General features: G+C 53.3%; 1 protein-coding gene and 1 long non-coding RNA gene across 4 annotated transcripts in view; both read left to right on the plus strand.

Annotated features, from left to right (window-relative positions):
• Window positions 1–22,285, plus strand: part of PTPRU (protein tyrosine phosphatase receptor type U) — a 270,209-nt gene that overhangs the window by 34,719 nt on the left and 213,205 nt on the right. The window lies entirely within an intron of this gene.
• LOC142819892 (uncharacterized) lies at window positions 10,920–17,600 on the plus strand. The gene is made up of 2 exons (XR_012897573.2): window positions 10,920–17,262; window positions 17,377–17,600. It is a non-coding gene; the product is annotated as an uncharacterized LOC142819892 (long non-coding RNA).

Here is a 22,285-nt window from a genome sequence, read left to right on the forward strand (position 1 = left end):
GCTCTCTCCCTGTGCACTGAGGCGTGGCGATGGGTTTCAGCCGTTAATAGTGTTTTCCGGCTCTGCATTCTTATTTTCAAAAATCTTCTGTTCAGTCAGGCGGAAACAAAAATTACCTTCCCGTAGCAGGTGGGCGCGCCGCGGCGGGGCTGTGTGTGCATGGAGAGACGGTGCTTTAGAAATGGAATGGGACCAGAGAACACAGGCTGCGTGTAAGGGGTGGGGAAGCCAGTGTGGGAATTGCTGTCATGGAGAGCACGGTGGACAGACGTTAAACCAGACAGAGGAGTTAATGGAAGGGCAAAGAACACGCCAGCAAACAGGTGTTTCTGACACTGGCCTTAACCGTAGCATTTGGATGCCATGCACTGCTCTCCACTCCAACAGGAATCGATGACTGTTTAAACCTTACATTAAGCACTTCTCTATCTTAATTGCCGGTTTAATTTTTTCCTCTCCATTGACACTCACCTTACTTAGTGCTGGGCCACAGACGGCTATTAAACAGGGTTCCATGCTGATGAGTGCTGTGCTGTGAAACATGCAGAGAAGTTAGATAAAGCCATAGTGAGGCTGTCTCTGGTGAGGCTGTGTTCTGATTTGATGGTGCTTGGGCCCTTTTGGGTCTTGAGCCATTTCTCAAGACCCACACAAGTGTCTGCCACAGGGTGGATTTCAACCTGGGACCTCTGTGTAGGAGTTTTTACCTACACTGAAAGCCAGCTGGGTGTCAGCATAGGCTGTAGAGCTCCTTTGTTCTTATCTCTGGCTGTGAGTGGTCTAAGTGCTCCCACATGGGACAATGAACTGCACCAGGTGTGTGGGTTACAAAAACATCCCATTAGCAGCCTTGGATCCTTGCTGCCAGTCTTGCCAGCGGGACTAAGAACTTCAATCAAACATCCCTTCCTGCTCTAGTGGGGAATCTTGCAGGTGAGTCCCATTGGTGGGGGAGGGTCAGGGACTCTTGCATTGCTGTGACCAGCCTTGCGTTTTGGTGTGGGGCTTTGTCAGGGTGGCACCTTTACCTCCATTCATGGACAGGTGATAAACCCCAGAAGGGTGGAAGGGGACTGGATTGAAGCTCTGGAGCAAAAGCAGGAAATTGGGGTCTGTAGCTGATGCCTGAAATTCCACCCGCAGTACACCTGCGAGTGGCTGTGCTCTGTGAAGCTGGATCTTGGCTTTGTCCGAATTAACCGGAGTGGGTTCAGACCCAAGGTTCTGATTAAGCCCTACGTGTCCTGTATAACCGTGGCCCTGTATCGCGATGTGTCCTTTTCTCTCTCTGGTACAACTGACGGTTTCCGTCTCGTGAGCGCTGCCATGTTGCGGTTTCTCTCTGCGTGTCTGCAGGAGCCAGCTTTCCTTCTGACACGGAATGTTTCCGGGCGAAGGATGCACGCTGGGTGCACTCTCTGCTGGGGAGTGTGCGTGTTTTCATTCTTTCCCCTTAGTCTGCTAGGGACATCTAGACTGAAAAATGTGCTAAGCTGTTTGTGTGGAAGAAAACGGCAGCTTTTCAGCAGCCATTCACAATAGTGATAGAAATGTAGCCGTGTTAGTCTGGGGTAGTTGAAGCAAAATGCAGGACAATGTAGCACTTTAAAGACTAACAAGATGGTTTATTAGGTGATGAGCTTTCGTGGGCCAGACCCACTTCCTCAGATCAAATAGTGGAAGAAAGTAGTCACAATCATATATACCAAAGGATACAATTTAAAAAAATGAACAAATATGAAAAGGACAAATCCACATTCACAATAGGGCTTTCAAGGGCCTACCTGAAAAAGTATTGAGACCTCCCTCTAGTGGCTCCAATGGAGCAATTAATTAATAAGCACCATTCCAAGAGCGGCAGTGGTCCAAAAGCTGAGAGGTAACTGAGCACAGAAACCTTGTTAATATTCCGGGGGAAGGAAAATCAATTTTTGACAAATGACATAAAGAACCGAGTCATTTGCAAAATAAACCCAGCTTCTCAGACAGTGCCAGGAGCAATGAAGAGTGGAGTATTAAAAACAATAAATAAACTATTGAAACAGGCACCAGAGACAGTCTCTCACGTTCCTAGATTAGCAACTGTCCCTCCCCAAACGGTGGATTCTGTGCTAGGGGACCCAGAGAAATGACCAGACTGTTCAAAAGAAATGCAGTTTGAGATACGGCTGGCGGCTCTTCCATCTAGTTTACCTGCGAGTGAAGGGATAAGCTCGCTGAATGGCTGGGAAATGAGAGAGCTGGTGTCTCTTACAGGGGAGAGGGGCCTTTGCTGGAACTGAATACAGAGGAGATCTGTTACTGAAACTGCTGGCCCCGGGCAGACCTGGTGGTTCTCTCTGTGCTCCCTCAATGCAGGCCTGGCCTCGCCTGTTGCTGGATGGATTGAGGCTGCTGTTGGCGTGAAATGGGAGTGTAGGCATCTCCCTTGCACAGAGAAGACAGGACTCTGGGAAATGACACAACGATGACCTGAAACAAGGCACCGTGGGCGTCCTGTTCTGCAAAGCTCTTGTGTTTCCAGGGCCTGGTGGATGGAGCATTCTAGAGGCTTGTGTAGGTTTCTGGTACTTCATGTGTGTAGAGGTTCTTATCCCCCCCAAAAAAGTAATTGCACTTACACCCTCGCCGTGTCTGTCATGAAGATGGAAGACTGGATTCTCTTTGGACCCAATTCGCTGCCCTTTCTGCACACAGAAATCTCACTGAAATCGATGAGTGTTTGGTGCATACAGGCCTTATGCAACCAGTCCTGCAGTCTGTAATCTAATGAGATACAAAGCCAAGGGTCCTGACTGCTTGTCATCATTAAAGACCTGTGACACTCCAGACCTGGGAGGTGGTAACCTGAATTGCCCAGCCAAATTCCCAACTGGGCGGCACACTATAGTGTGTCCCTTAATAGTACTGCCCTGCAGTATCAATTGGGTTCAGTGCATTTTGCTACATGCTCCAAACAGTTGCTGTGTCCCTATCCAGAAATGGCTGTTTTCAGTGATGGATGAATAATTCCTATAGTATGGAAACTTGAAGCATTTTGAAATCCTACAGGAGAGAGAGCGCTCTCACAACTAAGAGCAAAATTGGCTAAATAATGAAATTGGTGATTCACTAGCAATTTATTTGCCCACTGGGTAAAGAAATCTACAGATGACTTCAGCTATCTCTCTACCTGCTGCAAGAATCAACACCTTTATTCATGATTAATTTTGCAGAAAAATATTACATCCAACAGGGACCTTATAAAATGATGGGGACTAAATTAGCTGTTACCACTCAAGAGGGAGTTCTCTAAAAACATCCACTCAATGTTCAGCAGCAGTCAAAAAAGCAAACAGAATGTTAGGAAACACTAAAAAAGGGATAGCGAATAAGAGAGAATATTTTATTGCCTTTATATAAATCCATGATATGCCCACCTTTTGTCTCAAAAAGATATCTTAGCTTTGGAAAAAGTTCAGAAAACGGCAACAAAAATGATTAGGGGTATGGAACAGCTGCCATATAAAGAGAGACTTTTCATTTTAGAGGAGATTAAGTGGGGATATGATAGAGGTCTATAAAATCATGGCTGATGTGGAGAAAGTGAACAAGGAAAAGTTATTTACTTGTTCCCATAACATAAGAACTAGGAGTCACCAAATGAAATTAATAGGTAACAGGTTTAAAACAGACAAAAGGAAGTTTTTCTTCATACGGCGCACAGTCAACCTGTGGAACTCCTGGCCAGAGGATGTTGTGAAGGCCAGGACTTTAACAGGGCTCAAAAAAGAGCTAGAGAAATTCATTGAGGATGGTCCACCAATGCCCGTTAGCCAGGACTGGCAGCAATGGTGTTCCTAGTTTGTTTGTCAGAGACTGAGAATGGGCAACAGAGTATGGATCACGTGATGATCTGTTTGTTCCCTCTGGGGTTCCTGGCGTTGGCCGCTGTCGGTAGACAGGATACTGGGTTAGATGGACCTTTGGTTTGACCCAGTTTGGCCGTTCTTATGAAAAACTTGACAAACATGCAGCCACGGAGGAGAAATAACTCCTGGAAGTCTGGGTTGGTGTGTTGCCTAGTAGCCTTTTGGATTGTAGTTTCCAGCTGGTCTTGCTCTCCTCTGCCTGAAGGGTAAATCTCTTCATAGGCAATTGAAATCGACAAGGGCTGGACTTGACCTGTCAGTTTCTATGTGACAGCTTCTGCTTCTTTTCCAGGCTGTCCTCCTCGCCCTCCCCTGCCTCCATCACCACCCTGATTCAATCAGAAATTGCCGTTGCATGAGACCACTATAGACCAGTGGGACTGCCTTTGTCTTGTTTGGCTTTCCCTACTTGTGGCTGTGCCGCATCTTCCCCTCCCCCCAAAAGCATATACATGCCCCCCCTTTTGTAACACTGTCAGATCAGTTGGTATTAACTACGGAGCAGGCAGCTGTGCCTGTTGAGAGCCCTGGCAGAGGTTGATTATCCCTTCAGACCTTGATGTTTAAATCCTGTATTGAAAGAGGGAGTTCAGCAAAGTAAAGGAACGCTATAATAGCCCAAATTATCAGGGTGGTGTGGGAGCTGTGCTCTGTGCAGTTATGCATATCCATGGGCTGGCGGATGGAGAGCTTTCCCGGCTTGCCTGTGCTTCTGGTGTACCGCGAGCTTCGGATGCAAAGAAGTTCTTGCCTCCCAGCAAGAAATTGGAACTGAGCTGCTGCTCCTCCAGGCTATATCTGTCCTGAAGATGCAGGACTTTGTTCTCCAGAGTGGGGAGGCTGGCCTGGGTTTCTTAAGTATCTCTGCTGGAGAAATGAGGCCCAGTGGGCTTGTGGCTGGGGCACTGAACTAGGATCCAGGACATCTCAGTTACATTCTCTGTTCTGCGGGTTTCCAGGTGACACTGGGCAGATGGCTGACTCTGTCTGCAGTTCAGTTCCCTGTTTATAAAATGGGGCTCATGGTACTTCCATCCTCTGCCCCTTTACCTGTGGTTTAGATTGCAGTGTCTTTGGGGCAGGGATTGTGTCTCACTAGGATTCCCAGCTTTGGTTGAGCATATTCCTGGAGGATTTGTCGCATGACATAATCGTCAATTAAAGCTTATGTTTTAATTCCGGGAGGCTCCGGGACACTCCTCGCCCTGTCCCTCGCTCGGTGTCAGTAAAGCAGTGGTCTCCGTGGGACCGTCTTGTAGGGAATCCTGCAGTGAGTTGGGGAATCTGCCTGTACTAGTTACGAGTTCTGAGCGATGCTGAAGCTGTTCTTTGAAATGTACCCGTGCGAGCGTGGAACCCGCGTGTAGCACACACCACCAGGCTAGGGGCAGTGCAGTCGTTGAACTCGGTGCCTGTGCTCTGCACTGAACAGCGATTCTGCTCAGGAGGGCACCCAAACTGCAAAAGTCCCCAGAAGGAAAGAGGAACTAAGCAGGATATAAAAGGGTTCCGAAGGGGATTGCTCTAGGATGGACGGGGGACTGTGGCAGGAAGGGAGAAGAGACCGGTAGCTTTCATAGCAGGCTAACTGCAGGGCCAGCTGGAAGTCCCACTGATCCCAGCCCAAAGAATGCTTCAGGTGGCAGAGAGAACGTCGGCAAAGAAATGTATGCAGGGAGCAGTTCTCTTTGTCTGGATTTGTTATAGCTCTTGCTACTAAGTAAAGAGCAGTGGTGTTTAGAATTGTGTGTGTGTGTGTGTGTGTGTGTGTGTGTGTGTGACACACCCACACCCACACACTATGCCCCTGAAGAGGCAAGATGCAGGGGTGGCCCAAATCCAGACTGCTACATGCTTTTGAATGGGCCACAACATCTTTTTATTTACTCATTATTATCAGAATTGTGCCTGGTTTTGCATTTTGCTCTGGAGTCTGGACCTTGACGCTAGCTTGACCTAGAAATGGATGCCCCCGGTAAGCTAGGGAAGGGTCGTCATTGGTCTCGGGAGCTGGCCTGCAGGGTCGCAGCTCTACGTGCACCCCAAGAGTGTGCCTAGGAACCTCAAGTCAGGGCAGTGTCTGAACTCGTACGTAGGCTTCGGTTCTCAGCTCCCCTCCCGGCAGCCCGAGAGGCAGCGCTCAGCCAGGTCTCTGGTAAGTCCATTCACCAATACCAGCACCTGGCACTGGCCGGGCCCAGAGCCGAGGAACAAAACGTTCCATTTTGATGAAGGCTGTAAGTCTCAGGTCGAAGCCGCAGTCTCTGAAGACACTTCCCAGCAGGCAGCTTTGGGGAATGTGGCACCACTTCCCTTTCCTGCACCCTTCAGCTGCTGAATGGTCCTTGTGCCCGAGTGGGGACTTGCCTCTTCTGCTGCTGACCGAGGCCCCTGGTCCGGTGGTTTCAGAGGAGTGGCCGTGGCCGGCAGCGTGGCAGGTGGGAGTGCGAGTCCAGCCTCGCGGTGGTGGGACTGTGTGGAAGGGGCTGCTGCTCGTTCCTCTGCGGTTGTGTGGGCAGGAGACAGGAGTGAGCAGAATGCAGGGATGGGGCCCAGGCGTGTGTCCGAGGCTAACGGAAAGGGCCCTCTAGTCACTTCTGAGTCTACTTCTGCCTGCCTGGGCTAATGGGCCGTGCTTTTAGCACAGGCGTGGACGCCACTTGGAGCCTTTTGGTCACCCGGCCTTACCTGGCCACATTCAAGCTGTGGTTTGCAGCCTGGTGTGCTGGGAACATTGTTTTCACAGCCAGGAGCCCTGGAGCTGGCCTTGTGTGCATACAGGGTGCAGCCCTAGGCTTGGAATCTGTCAGCAGCACTGTGTCCATGGCAGCCAGCCCAGCTGGGTAGCCATTCAGGCCCCTGGGCATGTGTTTTACAAGCACCTTTGTGTACCCCCCAGTGTCTGAGGAACCCTGGCTCCATTGCCTGGAGAGGAGATCCCACATGTGGTGCAGTGGCAACCTTGCGCAGCCTGATTGTGCCTAGCAAAGATGGGTCGTCACTCCCTGGGCATCACTGGGACAGCGCGTCATCCCGACCCCAGAGCCATGCCAGAGTCACGCCGGTGGCAAGTCCCCGCGATGATGGGCAGGCTCTGATTTAATCCACCCTCAGGCAGGTGTCTGCCTGAGCTGAGGGGCCCGAGGAATCGTCCAGGAAAAGCCAAACCATGTGATTACCTGCCCTGGCACCCTGGCAACATAGGGCAGGTAAGGGGGGGCCAGAATGTAGGGAGGTTGGGGGGCACAGTGGATAAGGTACCCAACTTCAGAGGCAGAGGTGTAGGATTCAAGCCCCGCCCTCAACCAGCATGAACCAGGCTGGTCCAGTTGTGTCCAAACTCCCCATCCCTTGCCAGGCAGCAGGATGCTGCCACTAGCCTCTTCCGTTCTTTGTGACCCTCCTAGCCAGTTCTGGTTTGGGCTTTGGTCAGGGGCTCAGCAGCACAGTTTCTGATTTCATCTCAGCTGGTCTGCCCAGCCCCAGGGATCACAACTGCGGGAAGGTTCAATAGTGCTCCCCAAGGCTGACTTTTCAGCAGGGGGGGGCAGCAGATGGAACAGCCCCTGCTCTGCGCTGTTATGGCTGGTGAACACTGGGTGTTCTGCCTCTCCAGGGGGTATTCTGGGGGCTGCAGGGAGGGGACGCTTTCCTCTGCCTGAGCCCGCCCGAGGGGGAGGACTGAGGACTGTGACAGGGGAGTAGACTTGGCCACAGAGCAAGACTATAGCACAGGTGGGTCTTGACTCTCCAGCGTGGTGCTGCTGACTGCTGGTGTTTGAAGCTGTTAGATGGGGTTACAAATTACCAGCATTTAAAAACTGTGGACTTGGCATCTTTTCATTCGCCTTCTGCTTTCTGAGCAGTCAGTCATGTTGTTAAGCTTTACCTTGTGTCCTTGAAGAGTGGATTTATTTTTTTTAAAGACAATTGAAATGATGTGAGAATCACATGACTCCAGGAGGTGGTGCTTTAAGGAAAGCAAGACAACTTGTGAGATTTACAAAACAAACTCACAGAAAAAGAAACCCTGGGAGAATTGGCTGTACTGCAACCTCCCCCGCTCTAACCACTAGACCCTGCTGTTTTGTCTTATGCGCTGTTGTTGTATCTGATTGCCTTCCAGAAGGGCACATCTGTCTCGTGCAGCAGAGTGGTGCACGTGGGGCTGTGCAGAGCTGTTGCTGTAGGTCAGGGGACGGGCTGCACTGTCTGAAAAGGCAGGTCCAGGAAATGTGCCATACAAGTGGGGAGGTTTGTGATGATCCTTAGTCCCTGCACTGGCCCTCGGTTTCCCCTCCATAGATTGGCTCTGAAAGAGTGTGACCCTGGAAGGAGGGTGGCTCAGGACATGCAGTGGCGGGAGGACTCTTCCAGCCAGGCCTCGTGTTGGGCAGCCCCCGCGCCTGCCGTGCCGACGGTGAAGGTGGGGATGCCCAGGGACTGAGGGGCTCTGCTGGCTTTCCAGGCCTGGTTTGGCATCTCGCCGCGGCTCTCGGTTTCCTCTCGCTTCGCCCGCTGAGCCAATCTGCAGCGTCTGCTGCCTTCCTGTGGGCTGGAGCCATCAGCTGCACTGACTGCATCAATTGAGTCCCTTCCCTGCATCGCCTTGACAGCTCGCGGAGCCCGACAGAGTGTCCTGTGTTGCAGGGCCTGAAAACACAGACATCAATAGACTGTCACTGCGGCTCTGCCCCTGTAATTTATTGACATGGGGAATCTCTGCTTGCAGCCAGGCTCCTGCCTCGCTTGTCTCTCTCATTTGGGTGGCTTGGCCAAGGCCCAGCCAAGCGCTTGGCCTGTGGGGTGGAAATGCAGACAGGCGGCAGTGAAAACCCCTTTCCCATCCAGCCCCATAGCACAGGGCCAGCGGGTCATGGCGTGTGCAGTGAGCGGAGAGGTGTCGCTGCCACGCACGGCTGAGTTGGAATGACTGGGGGGGCGGGCAGGGGGGCTGGATAATCTGTGGCCAGTAGCAGCCCTGCTAGTTCAGCGGGTTTAGGGCAGGGCTGTGGAGGGGCCAGCCCCCTCTCCTCGGTGCAGCACACACAAGGGGCGATTCCCTTCCTGAGCTTCGCCTTTAGTCCTGTGCAATCAAGCCCTACGGTAGAGACCGAAACCTGAGCTTTTGCTCCCGCTCAGCTGGCTGCGCTCAGGGTTTCTCCCTGTAGTTCCTCCTCCTGGTCCTCTCTCATGGATGGAACCTTGTCCTCCCTTGACTGGCCAAGGCAGACCTGCCTGCTCTGACAGCTGAGGTGCAGCCGGTGAATAGCTCTGCACCTTTTCGCGAGCCCGAGCTGGACTCCTGGCTGCAGGGTAACTGACTCTGGTGCTTTGGGCCAATGAAACCTCCAGGTTCAGGAGCTTTTGGCTGTGGGGATCAGGAAGGAATCTTCTAGCCTGTGTGAGCAGCATTACGCGATTGGCCAGATGGATTGTTGATTTCCCAAGTAAAGCGCCTTCCTCTGTGGGCAAGCTCCTGTACGAGGCCCAGTGGCCTAAGCTAAGCTTTTGTCACGGACAGGTCACAGGCCATAAAGAAAAAGTCTTGGGTGCCCATGACCTCTCCCTGAAGCTGCTGGGGCTGGCTGGGAGCTGCAACTCTCAGGCACTTTGGGCTGACGTCAGGAAATCCAGGACCTTTGCAGCGCCCAGGACAAATTGTAACTTTTACAATGGCTCTTGCTGGCGGTGACTCAGTGGCTTATCCAAGATATGCTTGGCTGGGTGCACAGACTCTGGCGACCAGCTGGGAGAATTCTCTGTGGCAGGGAGTGGCTAGGATCTGTCAGCAGAGGGAAGGATGCTGGTGAGTGGCAGCACCAGTCAGGCAGCACTTCCGGGAGGTCCCGGATGTGGAGGAGACAGAGATACCATCAAGTAGAGTCTCTCTTAGTCTTGCCAACAGCTGAGAGCATCCTGAAGGCCGATGTTGCTCCAGCTGTGTTTGCATTTCATAGAATCATAGAACTGGAAGAGACCTCAGAAGGTCATCAAGTCCAGACCCCTGCTCTAGGTAGGACCAATCCCAACTAAATCAACCCGGCCAGGGCTTTGTCAAGCCGAGACTTAAACACCTCTAGGGATGGAGACTCCACTACTTCCCTAGGGAACCCATTCCAGTGCTTCCCCACCCTCCTAGGGAAATAGTTTTTCCTAATATCCAATCTGGACCTCTCCCACCACAACTTGAGACCATTGCTCCTTGTTCTGCCATCTGTCACTACTGAGAACAGCCTCTCTCCATCCTCTTTGGAACCCCCCTCACTCTTCGCTTCTGCAGACTAAACAGACCCAAGTCCCTCAGCCTCTCCTCATAAGTCATGTGCTCCAGCCCCCTAAACATTTTGGTTGCCCTCCGCTGGACCCTCTCCAATGCGTCCACAGCCTTTTTGTAGTGGGGGGCCAGAATTGGACACAATATTCGGCTTTGGTGAGGCCACATCTGGAGTAAAGGGGAATAATAACATCTCTGGATCTGCTGGCAATGCTCCTCTTAATGCAACCTAATATGCCATTAGCCTTCTTGGCTACAAGGGCACACTGTTGACTCATGTCCAGCTTCTCATCCATTGTAACCCCCAGGTCCTTTTCTGCAGAACTACTACTTAACTGGTTGGTCCCCAGCTTGTAACTATGCTTGGGATTCTTCCGTCCCAAGTGCAGGACTCTACATTTGTCCTTGTTGAACTTCATCAGATTTCTTGTGGCCCAATCCTCCAATTTGTCTAAGTCACTCTGGACCCTATCTCTGCCCTTAAGCGTATCTACCTCTCCCCTAGCTTAGTGTCATCCGCAAACTTGCTGAGGGTGCAATCCATCCCCTCATCCAGGTCATTAATAAAGATATTGAACAAAACCGGTTCTAGAACCGAACCTTGGGGCACTCCGCTAGAAACCGACAGCCATTCTGACATCGAGCTGTTGATCACTACCCGCTGGGTCCGACCTTCTAGCCATCTTTCTACCCATCTTACCGTCCATTTATCCAATCTACATTCCCTTAACTTGCTGGCAAGAATATTGTGGGAGACTGTATCAAAAGCCTTGCTAAAGTCAAGGTATATCACATCCACTGACTTCCCCATGTCCACAGAGCCAGTTACCTCATCATAGAAGCTAATCAGATTGGTCAGGCACGACTTGCCCTTTGTGAATCCATGCCGACTATTCCTGATCACTTCCCTCTCATCCAAGTGCCTCAAAATGGATTCCTTAAGGATCCCTTCCATGATTTTTCCAGGAACCGAGGTAAGACTGACCAGCCTATAATTCCCTGGATCGTCCTTCTTCCCTTTTTTGAAGATGGGCACTACATTTGCCTTTTTCCAATCATCTGGGATTTCTCCCGATTTCCACGACTTTTCAAAGATAATGGCCAAAGGCTCCTCAGTGACATTCGCCAACTCCCTCAGTACCCTCGGACTGGGTACACAGTCCGGACCCATGGATTTGTGTACGTTTAGCTTTTCTAAATAGTTCCTAACCTGTTCTTTACCCACCACGGGCTGTCCATCTTCATCCCATCTGGCGCTTCCTTCGGCTCACACGGAGCCGTGCTGCCCTGCTCGCGGTCACATGGCTTTCGGGTTCTCCTATTCCAGCGCAAGGCTGGGCATCTGCACTTCCAGCCCAGGAGGGGAGACTGCACTGAAAGTCCTGCTGACTTCCTATCGGGCCCTGGGTTTCAGAATCTGGATTTAAAACCAAAGCCCTAGGCTGGATACTGCCATGCAGACCCTGGGGCGGGACAGGCTCCTTGCAGCAGAGCGAGGGGGAACTGCTGCTGCCTTGACAGCAAAGAATCAAATACTCCCTGTTGGCCATGATTGATGCCAGCAACGCAAGGTCCTCAGCCAGAGCATGGCCCCTCCCTGGCTTCTCCAGAATCGCACTGATTCCCCTGGGCTCGGGGAGGGAGTTGGGCACAAGAGGGACTCTGGGGTGCGGGTCTGAGTCGTGGGGCTACTGCAGCTCCCAGGTCCCTGTGACCCCTAGGCACAGAAAGGCTCTGAGCACTGCCCTTGTGCCCGCAGGCACTTCCCCTGTAGCTCCCATTGGTTGTGGTCCCTGGCCAATGGGAGTTGTGGGGCCGGCACTCAAGCAGGGGCAGCCTGTGGCGCCTCCCTGCTCCTAGAGGCTGCAGGGACCTGGTGGCTGCATCCAGGGCAGGTAGGGAGCCTGCCTTAGCCTAGGGCCCTCGCTGTGCTGCAAACCAGCCTTCAGACAGGCCAGTCAGTGGTGCCGACTGGAGCCGCCAGGGTCCCTTTTGGACCAGGTGTTCAGAGCTGCAGAGCTTTCTACAGCCGCAAGCCGGATCATGCCCCTCTAGTGACCCGGGATCTCTGATTATGTTCTAGGCATGTCCCTGGACCGGGCTGTGGGCCGGGCCCCTGGCCAGATAAGCTGCCAATCTACAAGCGATCTAGGTATGGGTGGTTTGACCTCGTTTGTGGATGAGCAGGATTGGGTCCCTCCAGCACTGACCCAGAGCTTCACCCTGAACCCCAGCAGAGATTTCTGGGGGCAAAAAAGGTTCATTAACCCCCTCTTCCCCCCACTTTGTCCTTGCTGTGCTCACTGGGGTGGAGCCCTGGTCCTGGGAGGTGGCTGCTCTCTGCGTGCCCCACTCGGCTGGACTGGGGGAACCCGGAGAGCATGCCTGTTCTTGTGAGATGTTGCAGGCACGGGACTCGTCTCCCTGCGCCATCCCCATCCCTTGGGACTCTTGGAGCTAGCCTGCCCAGAGCGCTAGGAGAGAACTGCAGGAGAGCAGCGGGTGGAGGAAGTTCTGCTCAGATAAAACACCCCCCGTGATGGAGTACTGGGGCGCATCTCTGAACAGTGGAGGGGGATTTTGGCTGCTCCCTGCAGCTGAAGCAGCTTTGGTCTCTGCCACAGCAGGGTGAATCGCTTGCTGGCCGTTGTTGTGGAGATGTGAGAGTCGGGGGGCCTCAGTCTGGTGGCAGGGGATGGGGAAGCCCCTGATTCCCTCAGGTATCGTGGGGAGAGCAGGTGGCTGTGGCACCTGATGCTACATGGAGATGGGGAGAGGAGACTAAGCCCCTGCACCAGAGTAACTCTTCCGGGGTATCGCTGGGGCCCTGCTGGGTCTCTTCCGCCCCCCTTGGGGCAGAGAACGAAGGGATCGGGGTGTGGAATCCACTTTGCCCTTGCACTCAGGATCCGCTCACATGCGCCATGTCACTCATTGCTGGGCGCACTCAGACCTAGTGGCTGCGATTACCTGAGGGCTTATGTCCCAGCCATAGACCTGGCCTGGCCTAGTTTGGGATTTGCTCCCTCCTCTTCCCCTAATTGGCATCAGAGTGACTCAGCGCTTCCAGCATGGGGCCGCGAGCAGCCATCTCCCCTAGCCCCTGCACATGCACACCTTGGGGCTCGCACTGCCTCCCCTCGCCACCGTGACCAAAGCGCACGCTCGTGGCAGAGCAGAACCAAAGGGTTCCCCAAATTCCTGCGGCAGAGAGCTCCCACGCCTTCCAGGCTTGTTAATTCCTACCTGGTAAGGAATCCTCCAGGGATCAGCTCTGCTCCCGCCCCCATACGCAGCCTGAATGAAAATGAGCTTCAGGGAAGACGTTAATGAAGCAAGGGTGAAATCAGCTGAAGCTGATGGGAGTTTGTCACTGACGTCAGTGGGGTCAAGCTGTCACTTGCTGCCTGTAGGGATTTGAACCCGGGGCTTCTTGTTCTGAGAGTGCAGGAATTTGATCCAGTCACTGAAGGCTCTATACAGCGCCTAGCACAATGGGGCGCTGACCTTGGCTGAGCGCTACGGTCGTACAAACAGTTAATACTAACAGGAGTGAGTCACTCAGCTCAACAGGTCTCTGAGTAGCCAGTCTCCCTCCCCTCCCCCACCACACACACACCCCTGGATCTTGCCCATATACACCCCTAGTTCTTGGACCAGCCTTGCCAGTGGCCAAAGCTAAAATGCGTGTGGGAGAGCAAACCAGCATGGTTATGGGCACATGTCTTAGGGCAGTGAAAGGCTGCAGAGATTGCACGAGGGAGCTAGTGGGTGTGGAGGCAGCTGGCAGAGCCGGTGTTGCTTTCCAAAACTCTGCTCAGCCCCAGTTGGTCGTCTTCCCTCTGCACCCCCTGAATTATTTAGCTCACACACTGAGGCAAATTGATAGCAGGTGTCTAATCTGGAAGGTGATTTTGTTCCTTTGATTTCTGTGCTGGCTGAGCCCCATCGCGTCGCCTGCTCGCTCCCTACAGACAGGCTGGCTTGGGATGGCAGGACCGGGGAGCCTAGAGAGAGCAGGTCAAATCCACTCTCCTCCCATCCTAGCTTTATACTAAGGAGCCACCTTGCAGGGCTCTGGCGCGGCCTCGTCCCAGCTTCCTGTGAGAGCTGCAAAGACCAGAGCTGCTGACCCACAGCAGCAGCCGCAGCGCTAGCACTTGCAAATGGATCCTGCTGTGGTGCACATCCAGGGGTGGGCATGGAAAATGTGCCACTGCCCTCTGGTGGATGGAATCCGAACAGCAGTGGTGTGTCCTAGCCCCTCTCCTACGGGCAGCTCATGGTGATTCTCCTTCGGGGCCTGGGCCTTTGGAGCAGCAGCACGAGTTCTATCCCTGCTGCTTGCATGAGGGTCTGAGCTGCCTTGCTCTGCCCGCAGTCCAGTAGCCCTGGCCTCGGGGTTTGGGAGGAGTCATGAGGAGGACTGGGAAGTGGGGTGGCTGTAGGAGGGCGATGGGGAAGAAGCCGTGGGTCCCCTGGTTCCATTGCTGGGAAAGGGGATGTGGTGGCTTCTCTTGTCTCGTTCCCTCTGGGGGCAGAGGCTACTGGGGTTGCCAGAGCAGTTGCCCTCTGAGCTCGTGCTCACAGATCCACCCCCTGTGAGGCTGCCTGCGGCCAGCTCCCCTCCTGGCGACCCAGAGCAGCAGCGGGGGCGCCAAGTGCGGCCTTGGGCATTTGCAGAGCGGTGCCCACGGCGCTGGAGCGGGGGGGGCGGGGGAGGGGAGCCTGGAGCCAGAGTGGTGCCGTTTGGAAATGCAAACCATGCCGCTTTACATATTGAAAGGACATAAATAACCCAGTGTAGCCTGGCTCACGGCTCCGGAAGGGCCCTCGCTGTGCCGGCACGTGTTCAATCACGGAGAACTGAGCCCCGCTGCGCAAGCTTTATTGCTTCTCACACATTCCATCGCTCCCAGCCACCGCCCCGACGGGGAAAGCTCCTTCCCGAGAGTTCTCTTTCTGTGCAAACCAGGGCCTGGTCTCGGTTACTGAGGCAAAACTCGCCCCAGGCCTGCTGCTTCTCCAGTCAAGCTGGGGGTCTTAATTCTTTTAAAAAATTAAAATTAATGGAGATTGCCTGTCCCCTGGAACGGACCTTGAAAGGTCATTGAGTCCAGCTCACTGCCTTCACAGCAGGACCAAGTAACATCCCTGACCAATTTTTGCCCCAAATTGGCCTCTGCAAGGATTGAACTCATAACTCTGGGATTAGCAGGCCAATGCTCAAACCACTGAGCTATTCCTCCCCCAGTGCCAGGTAGGGAGGGCCAAGGAGCTTAGAATTTAAATCAAAAAGCAAAATGTGGGAGGGGTGACTTTCTGAAGTGAGGAGGCTTGGTCTGTTCTGGGGGGAGGGAGGGAGCTGTTAGCGCTTCCCCACTGGGACCATGGTGCTGCTCTCTGATTAAGACGTTTGCCAGCATAACTGTCGGGCACGTGCCTTGTACTGACGTGGCTTATTTCGCTCCCCAAATTGGAGAAAGCTCCTGGAGCCATAAGCACTGTGGCAGGTGCAACGTCTCAACGGCAGGGGATGTTTGCTGGGCTGGTGAAAGTGCAGTTTTGCTGTGTCTGCACTAGGGGCTTCTGTCAGCACAGCTCCGTCGCTGAGGGGTCGCCCCTCTTCGCAGCCATGGCTGACCGAGCTATTCTGTAGCAGTGACTTGGCCGAAGCTGTGTGGCCTTAGCTACACTTGGTTCAGTGGGCAAGGCATTGGAGTCAGAGCTAGGAGACCTGGATTCTAGTTCCAGCTTTGCCCTCAACCTGCTGTGTGACCCTGGGCAAGTCACTTAACTTCTGTGCCTCTGTTTCCTTTGCCACCTTGTGGCATTTAGAGTCTCCGCTCTTTAAAGCAGGGACTCTCGCCAAATGTTTGAACAGATGTGGTGTGGCGGGACATTTCCAGCCGCTACTGTGCTATTCCTTTTCATTGTGGGGAAGGCACGGGGCACGTGTTTCCCGGCTCGGCCGTGCACTTCCTGGGTGACCTTGGGCCAGGGCCCTGCCCTCTCTGTCTTGCTTTCCCCCGCTGAAAAAGGGACCGACAGAGTTTACTTGTGTGGTGCTTGAGGCGTGCTGAGTGAGGCTGTCTTCTGCATGGGGACTGCAAGGGTGGTTTGGTTTAGTGTGTCTGTCCCCACCGGAGTTAGCTCAGAGAAGGAGGGGACCATAGACCTGGAAAGGCAGGAAGAGCCACATGGCACCCAAGCAACGGGCCAGCTGGTCTGACAGTGCCCTTCAGAGGGCAGCACAGCCTTCCCACAATGCATCTCTTTCTGCAGGCGCTGTCACTCCACCCCGCCATGCTCCCTGCAGCCGCTCTCCTTGTTCGGCCCCATGCTCGTTGGAGCTGTTTGGATTCCCAGGCCACACGGGGCATGTACTCCTCTGCCCCTCAGTGAGTTTCTGCTGTCCGGACTAGTAGGACATCTCTAGCTCTCATCTAGCATGGGTCAGATGAGTCCCAGCGCCTTATAGAGGCAGCCAGTATCCTTAACCCTATTTTACAGATGGAGAAACTGAGGCACAGACTGCCCATTGCTTGTCCAAGGCCACTCAGCAGACCAGTGGGAGCTGAAACTAGAACCCAGGTCTCTTAAATCCCAGTCCGGGGCACAACCCGCTTGGACAAGCAAGGAATTCACCTGGCTTGGAGACACCCAGGCCAGATGGGGCTTTGGTGTCCAAATCGCTCTCTCCTGTATCTGGACCCATGGCACCGTCCGGATGATGCTTGAGGAAGTGAGTCTCCCTTTACCCATTTGCTGGAGGGGCTGAGACCCGATAGACTCGACCTAGGTGCTATTTGAGTGTGAGCAGATGGTAGCATGGCCTCCATAGCGTCCCTACGGTATCCCAGTGCTGCACTAGGACGTGTCACAATAGGCCTACGTCGTGGTGCTGAGCTAATGCTGGCCCCAGCAGCTGCTGTATGTTAATGATCTGCCTCATGCTGGATGCAGTCCAGGGCCAAAGCTTAATTAAACATGGGGCCTTGTGGGGGCAGGAGGGTCTGCACCCCATGCCCCTCATAGTCTGGCATCAACTGCTCAGAGCTGGCTGTGTCTCAGGTGGGCATCTGGTCAGGTGATAACCAATGGTTCTGGGACAGGTGCTGTGTGTTTGGAGGGGGAGGCGGTGGGATGTTAATTGAATGGTTAATTATTAAAGCAGTTTCATTGCAGGTTAGCTGACTTGTTGTAGCCCCTGCCTAGCCTGGCCTGACCACCTCCGGCTGGGAAGCTTGATGAAGAGAGCAACCATCCCCTTGTGGAAAACTGGGTGATGGGACCTGAACTCTTTGCACAGAAACCTGGATTCTTGGGTCCGGAGCTCTTTAAAGAGACAGGCTCGCTTTCTTAGAGGTCTAACCTGTGTTGTTGACTGGCCTTAAAATTATTGTGCTCACGGGGGGCCTGGTTCCTGGATTCTCTCTGAGTGTGTCTGTCCATCTCTTTTGTCTGAAGAGGGTGATCACCTGGTGCCTATGACTGTGCTCTCCGAGCACTAGAACCAAGACTAGCTAGGTCTTGGTTTTTAAAGCTGCTGTTCTATAGCCAATAGAAACAATCAGATGGGCAAAGCTACTGAATGTTGCAGCAGCCATCCTATGTGATGTCACTTCCTGAAGGAATGTTGCTGGGTTGGGACTTCCTGGATTGCCATGCTGTCCAGAGTTGGTAGTGTAGTAGGTTTGAGTAGTTGAAATGTCCAGATCCTGCCCTCCTACTCTGGAACTTTTCTTTGGCCCATCCCCATTTTAAGCAATTACTAAAATATTCTATAGTAAAAACTCACAGCACCGCCGGGCTATATTATGAGCTGCAGTATTCAGCATTGCCAATCCAAGCATTCAAATAATTGTGAATGATGATTCCAAAAATTAAAATCACGAGACCTTGCAAAACTGAGTGTTCAGACTACCACAGATACTCTATTAGATGAGTACTGGAAAGCGAATCCCGCTAGTAGTATTTTTAATAAAGTTTCATCACCAAAAGCCTGATTCCTTGTTTAAAAAGCCCTACAGTGATATGCTCCCCAGCACTGCAGATTTGATACTGCACTATGTCAGATCATGAATCGGTGATGATTTTGTATCACAATCTCCTGTTATCCTTGCTCAGGAATTGGATCCCTCTTGTTCTTGGAGCTGTACACGCATACACAACCAAAGTATGGGCCCTTGCCCTTCCTAAAGGGTGCTCTTTAAAAGGCGAGAGGAAGGAATTTATGACTTCTCCTGTAGTTGCTAATAGGCCTATATTGTTCCTCTTAGTCTTGCATTTGCAAATGCTAAGGTTATCAGGGATAAGTGACTTATTATGCAAATCCTCTCTCTTAATATCTGGCTGTTCTCCCATTGGAATCACATTGGCTAAACCCCATGAATTATAGGAGCTGCTAATGTTTACACATTAGCTTCTTTGGCTAATATACGCGGCTTCAAGTTGCAAATTGATGTTTCGTACAGCTGAGCAAATTATTTTTCTATTAAATACAATATTTAAAATGATTTGGAAAAGCAAAACAAACTAATGGCAAGAATTTTAATCTAGCCACTTTTCTAATCAGCTTTTATCAGCTGCTGAAAACCCGTCATTTTTAAAATATGTCTATGCTGCAAAAGTACTTATTGTAACCTGCATATATCTATATAGATGTCAGTCCTTGTGTATGTAAGTTGCCATCCAAGGATCTTAATGCATGCCATAAATATTAAGCTAATCAAGCCTCTTCCCTCCCTAGATCTGGCTTTGTCAATATGAGGATTGTGTCTGCGTTAAGAGATCTGCTGGCATAGGGATGTCAGACCAGGGTGTGAAAGAGGTGTGATTTGTGACCAACAGAGCCATGACAGCAAAGTCTCTAGTGTAAATGCAGTGTACACCAGGGAAAGTGCCTTTCACGGTATCACTTGTTTGACTTGTGCACCAGGGGCTGGAATAAGCGATGAGCACAATTTTGGCAGCATTGGCTACAGCCACACTGAGAAGCGCATTTCTAGCCTGGCAAAGCTCTCTTAGTATGGACAGTGGCGTCTTGGCCCCAGTTGTGGAGCCTCCAGCACAGAATAAATAATAGCAACAAGCCTTCGTGCATTTCCCCCGTCAAGTCAAGTCAGTTTAACTTGATTGACCTCACTCCCCCCCGTTCCAGAGGAGCCACAGGCTAGCTCTTTGCTACTTGCAAGGAGTGTTGGCACGGCAGGATAGATAGCTCCCTGGACATTAAAGCCTAGAGAAGGTGAAGCACTGTGGTTCCTCCATCCATGTAGTAAGTTGAGGGGGTCAGAGTCCTAGGGGAGCAGGGTTTTTTAATGATTAACCATCTTTTTTGAAATGGGTCAGAAACAGCGAATTTAATACTAGTGATCTTACTGGTAGACTGCTAGGAGCACGTAGTGACTGCTGCTGAGAGCAGGGCACTGTGGTGCTTGGTGCTGTATGTTTGGGGGTACACACCTGCACACACATGGTCAAAGACTGCCCTTGCCCGGAGGCGCTTCCCGTCTGCATGGGGGAGATGAACGCAGGGAAAACAGGCAGCGAGTTGGGAAGGGTCTCGTGCAGAGCTAGGAGTAGAAGCTGTGTTCGTGAAGGTAGGTGAAGAAGTGCTGCTGCTCCCCATCCCATCGCAGCAGGGCAAGTGGCAGAGGCAGCACCCCAAGCCTGGGGAGGGGCGCTGAAGGCTGCAGGAAGGGAGGCAGGCTCCCTCTCTCTTGGCTGGGTGATGGAGCCTGCGGTTGCGGTTGCAGAGCTTGGGGCGGGGGGGTGGTTGTGGATTGGGATTGTGGTGCATCAGCTGAACGATCCCAGGGCGCAGCTTGGGGGTGGAATAGCAGGGGGAGTAGCTGGCTAGGTCTGTGTGAAGGACCCTTTTGCCCTCTGCTGCCTGCCTTTGCCCCCGGGGGGCTATGGATGAATTTGCCAGGAGGCAAAGAGCCTTGGGAGGGATGCACCGTCGTGGCCGGCTGCTGCCTGAGCCTTCTCAGCAGCGTCCCGTCTAGGAGCAGTTGGGGCTGGCCGCTCTGCTGTACGTACTGTGGGGTTCAGTCTGCCAGTGACCCGCCGCATTGTCAGCGTCTTCAGACTCCCAGCCTAGGCAGTTCTCAGCTTTCTGGGGGCTGGGCTCAATTAACAGGGGGCGGGGGATTCAGGCTTCAGCAGCAGGTCCGATGAAAAGTGAGTTCAATGTAACTAGTAATTACAGCCTGGGAAGAAAGACCTGGATCCCTGGCTTTCTGCTCTGCAGAGGGGCCCTTACGGGGTCTCGTGAGAGCTGCTCTGAGCATGTGTTCAAGACCCGCCGTTCAATACAGGACGCTCTCTGCTGCCGATGGGCATTTCGAGTCCTGATGCCTTGGGAAATGCTGCAGAAGGTCTGGCACCCAGACCCCGTGCTCTGTGCCCCTCCTCTGGGGTCCTAGCCCCGCCCCTTACCGCGGGTGGTTTGGAGCTGGGATCCTGCCCGGCTCCAGTTCCTGATCAGTAAGCGGAACATGATCGCCCCGCCCCACATACCGAGGCTTGAAGGTGTCAGCCCACTCCCCTTGGGGTGGTGCTCCGTCCCCTCTGGGGAGGCTGGGTTATCTGAGACTAGTGAGCAGGCTCCCGCCATGGTGGAGAGTGCTGGGCTTTTAGCCCAGTCAGAAGTGGCTGCAGGAACCCACCCAGGGCTTTTGTCTTGCTTGCATGTGAAAAAAGCTGCCATCCTGGATTTAGCCGTTGCCTGATGCACCTGGGTTAAAAGCCTCCGGTTTCCAGCGCGAGACAAAACCCTCTTTTCACGGGAGCTCTGGGCAATGGCAGGCTACCACCAAGCCCTGCCCAGGAGGTAGATGGAAACCCAGAGGCTGGCCTGTCTTTGCCAGATCAGGGCCGGGTGATGCTGCTGGAGCCCAGCAGAGCTGAGAGCTGCATGGGTGGGTGAGCAGCCCAGCCCGGCAGCGTGTCCCGTTTCCTAAGAGCTTCTGTTCATCTGCCATGTTTGGAACCAGCCTCAGAGGCCTTGTAAATGTCAGAGTAGTTCGATGGGGTCGTTAGTATTTATTTATTCCGGTTTTTAAAGTACATCTGGAGAGCCCCTAAAGTGCTGTGATTGCATCTGCTGAAAATTACATGTTATGTCACAAACACCGGCAAAGATCTGCCCGAAGCCAGCTCACTGCATGTCTCCTCCGCGCCTGATGGGGGGAGAGTGGCCTGGCCGCCGAGGCGGGGCTCTGGCCGATCGAGTCAGGGAGCGAGTTCCCCGCCTGGCGACCCTTCCCAGAGAATACGCCACCCCGGTGGCAGCTCCCTCTCCTCAGGATCGCAGCAGCTCCCACTCAGCCCGTGAGCGAGGGGCCGGTGGATGAAATGAGGAGGCGGAAGCCGATCAAAGGAACTGTGTTTTGTTGGCACAACATGATTAGATGGTAGAACTGGTTGCCCCGGGAGAGCGGTGTGGTTAAGAGCGTAAAAGGGAATGGCTGTGTGCACAGGAGCCGGGCACGTCCAGCGCTGACAAGTTTTGGAAGGGGTGTCTGATGTTTGGGGTGTCAGCCAAACGCCAGCTCATAGGTCTCTCCCTGGTCTCTGTCGGGGAAGGGTGAGGGGCTGGCAGTGCCTCTGAGCACCTCCGTGTCCGTACGTCCCAAGCAGAGAGGCGTCTGCCAAGTCCTCAGGATTTGATAGGGTAAAAGCAACATGCTGAGCTCCATCCGGAAGCGAATAGGAGGCCAGTGCGGATCCTGGATGGCTGCTCCGCGTGGCGCCTTGTGCAGGGACGTTGCGCCGTGGCTTCTGTAACAGGAGCAGCTGTGAGCCTCCCTGGAGCTCACTGGGCGCTATGAAGAATGGTGGGGTGGCCGAGCTGGCAGCCGGCCACAGCGGCTCACTTGCTGCGCAGGGCCTGGCAATGCTGCGTTGGCATCCGGCCGTTCTGGATCTCGGTGGGCCCATCGCCCCCCGGCCAGCTGGAACAGTCTCTGGCCAGGATCCCTCTGGCTGAGGCTGGGCTCCTGCCTGCATGGCTCGGGCTGGGGTGCATCTGCAGACCTGGGCGCAGAGGGGAGCTGCCCACAGCAGCAGGTGCCGCAGATGAAAATAG

Source organism: Pelodiscus sinensis, chromosome 26 (assembly GCF_052426305.1).
Source record: "Pelodiscus sinensis isolate ZL-2025 chromosome 26, ASM5242630v1, whole genome shotgun sequence".
Classification (NCBI taxonomy): Eukaryota; Metazoa; Chordata; order Testudines; family Trionychidae; genus Pelodiscus; species Pelodiscus sinensis.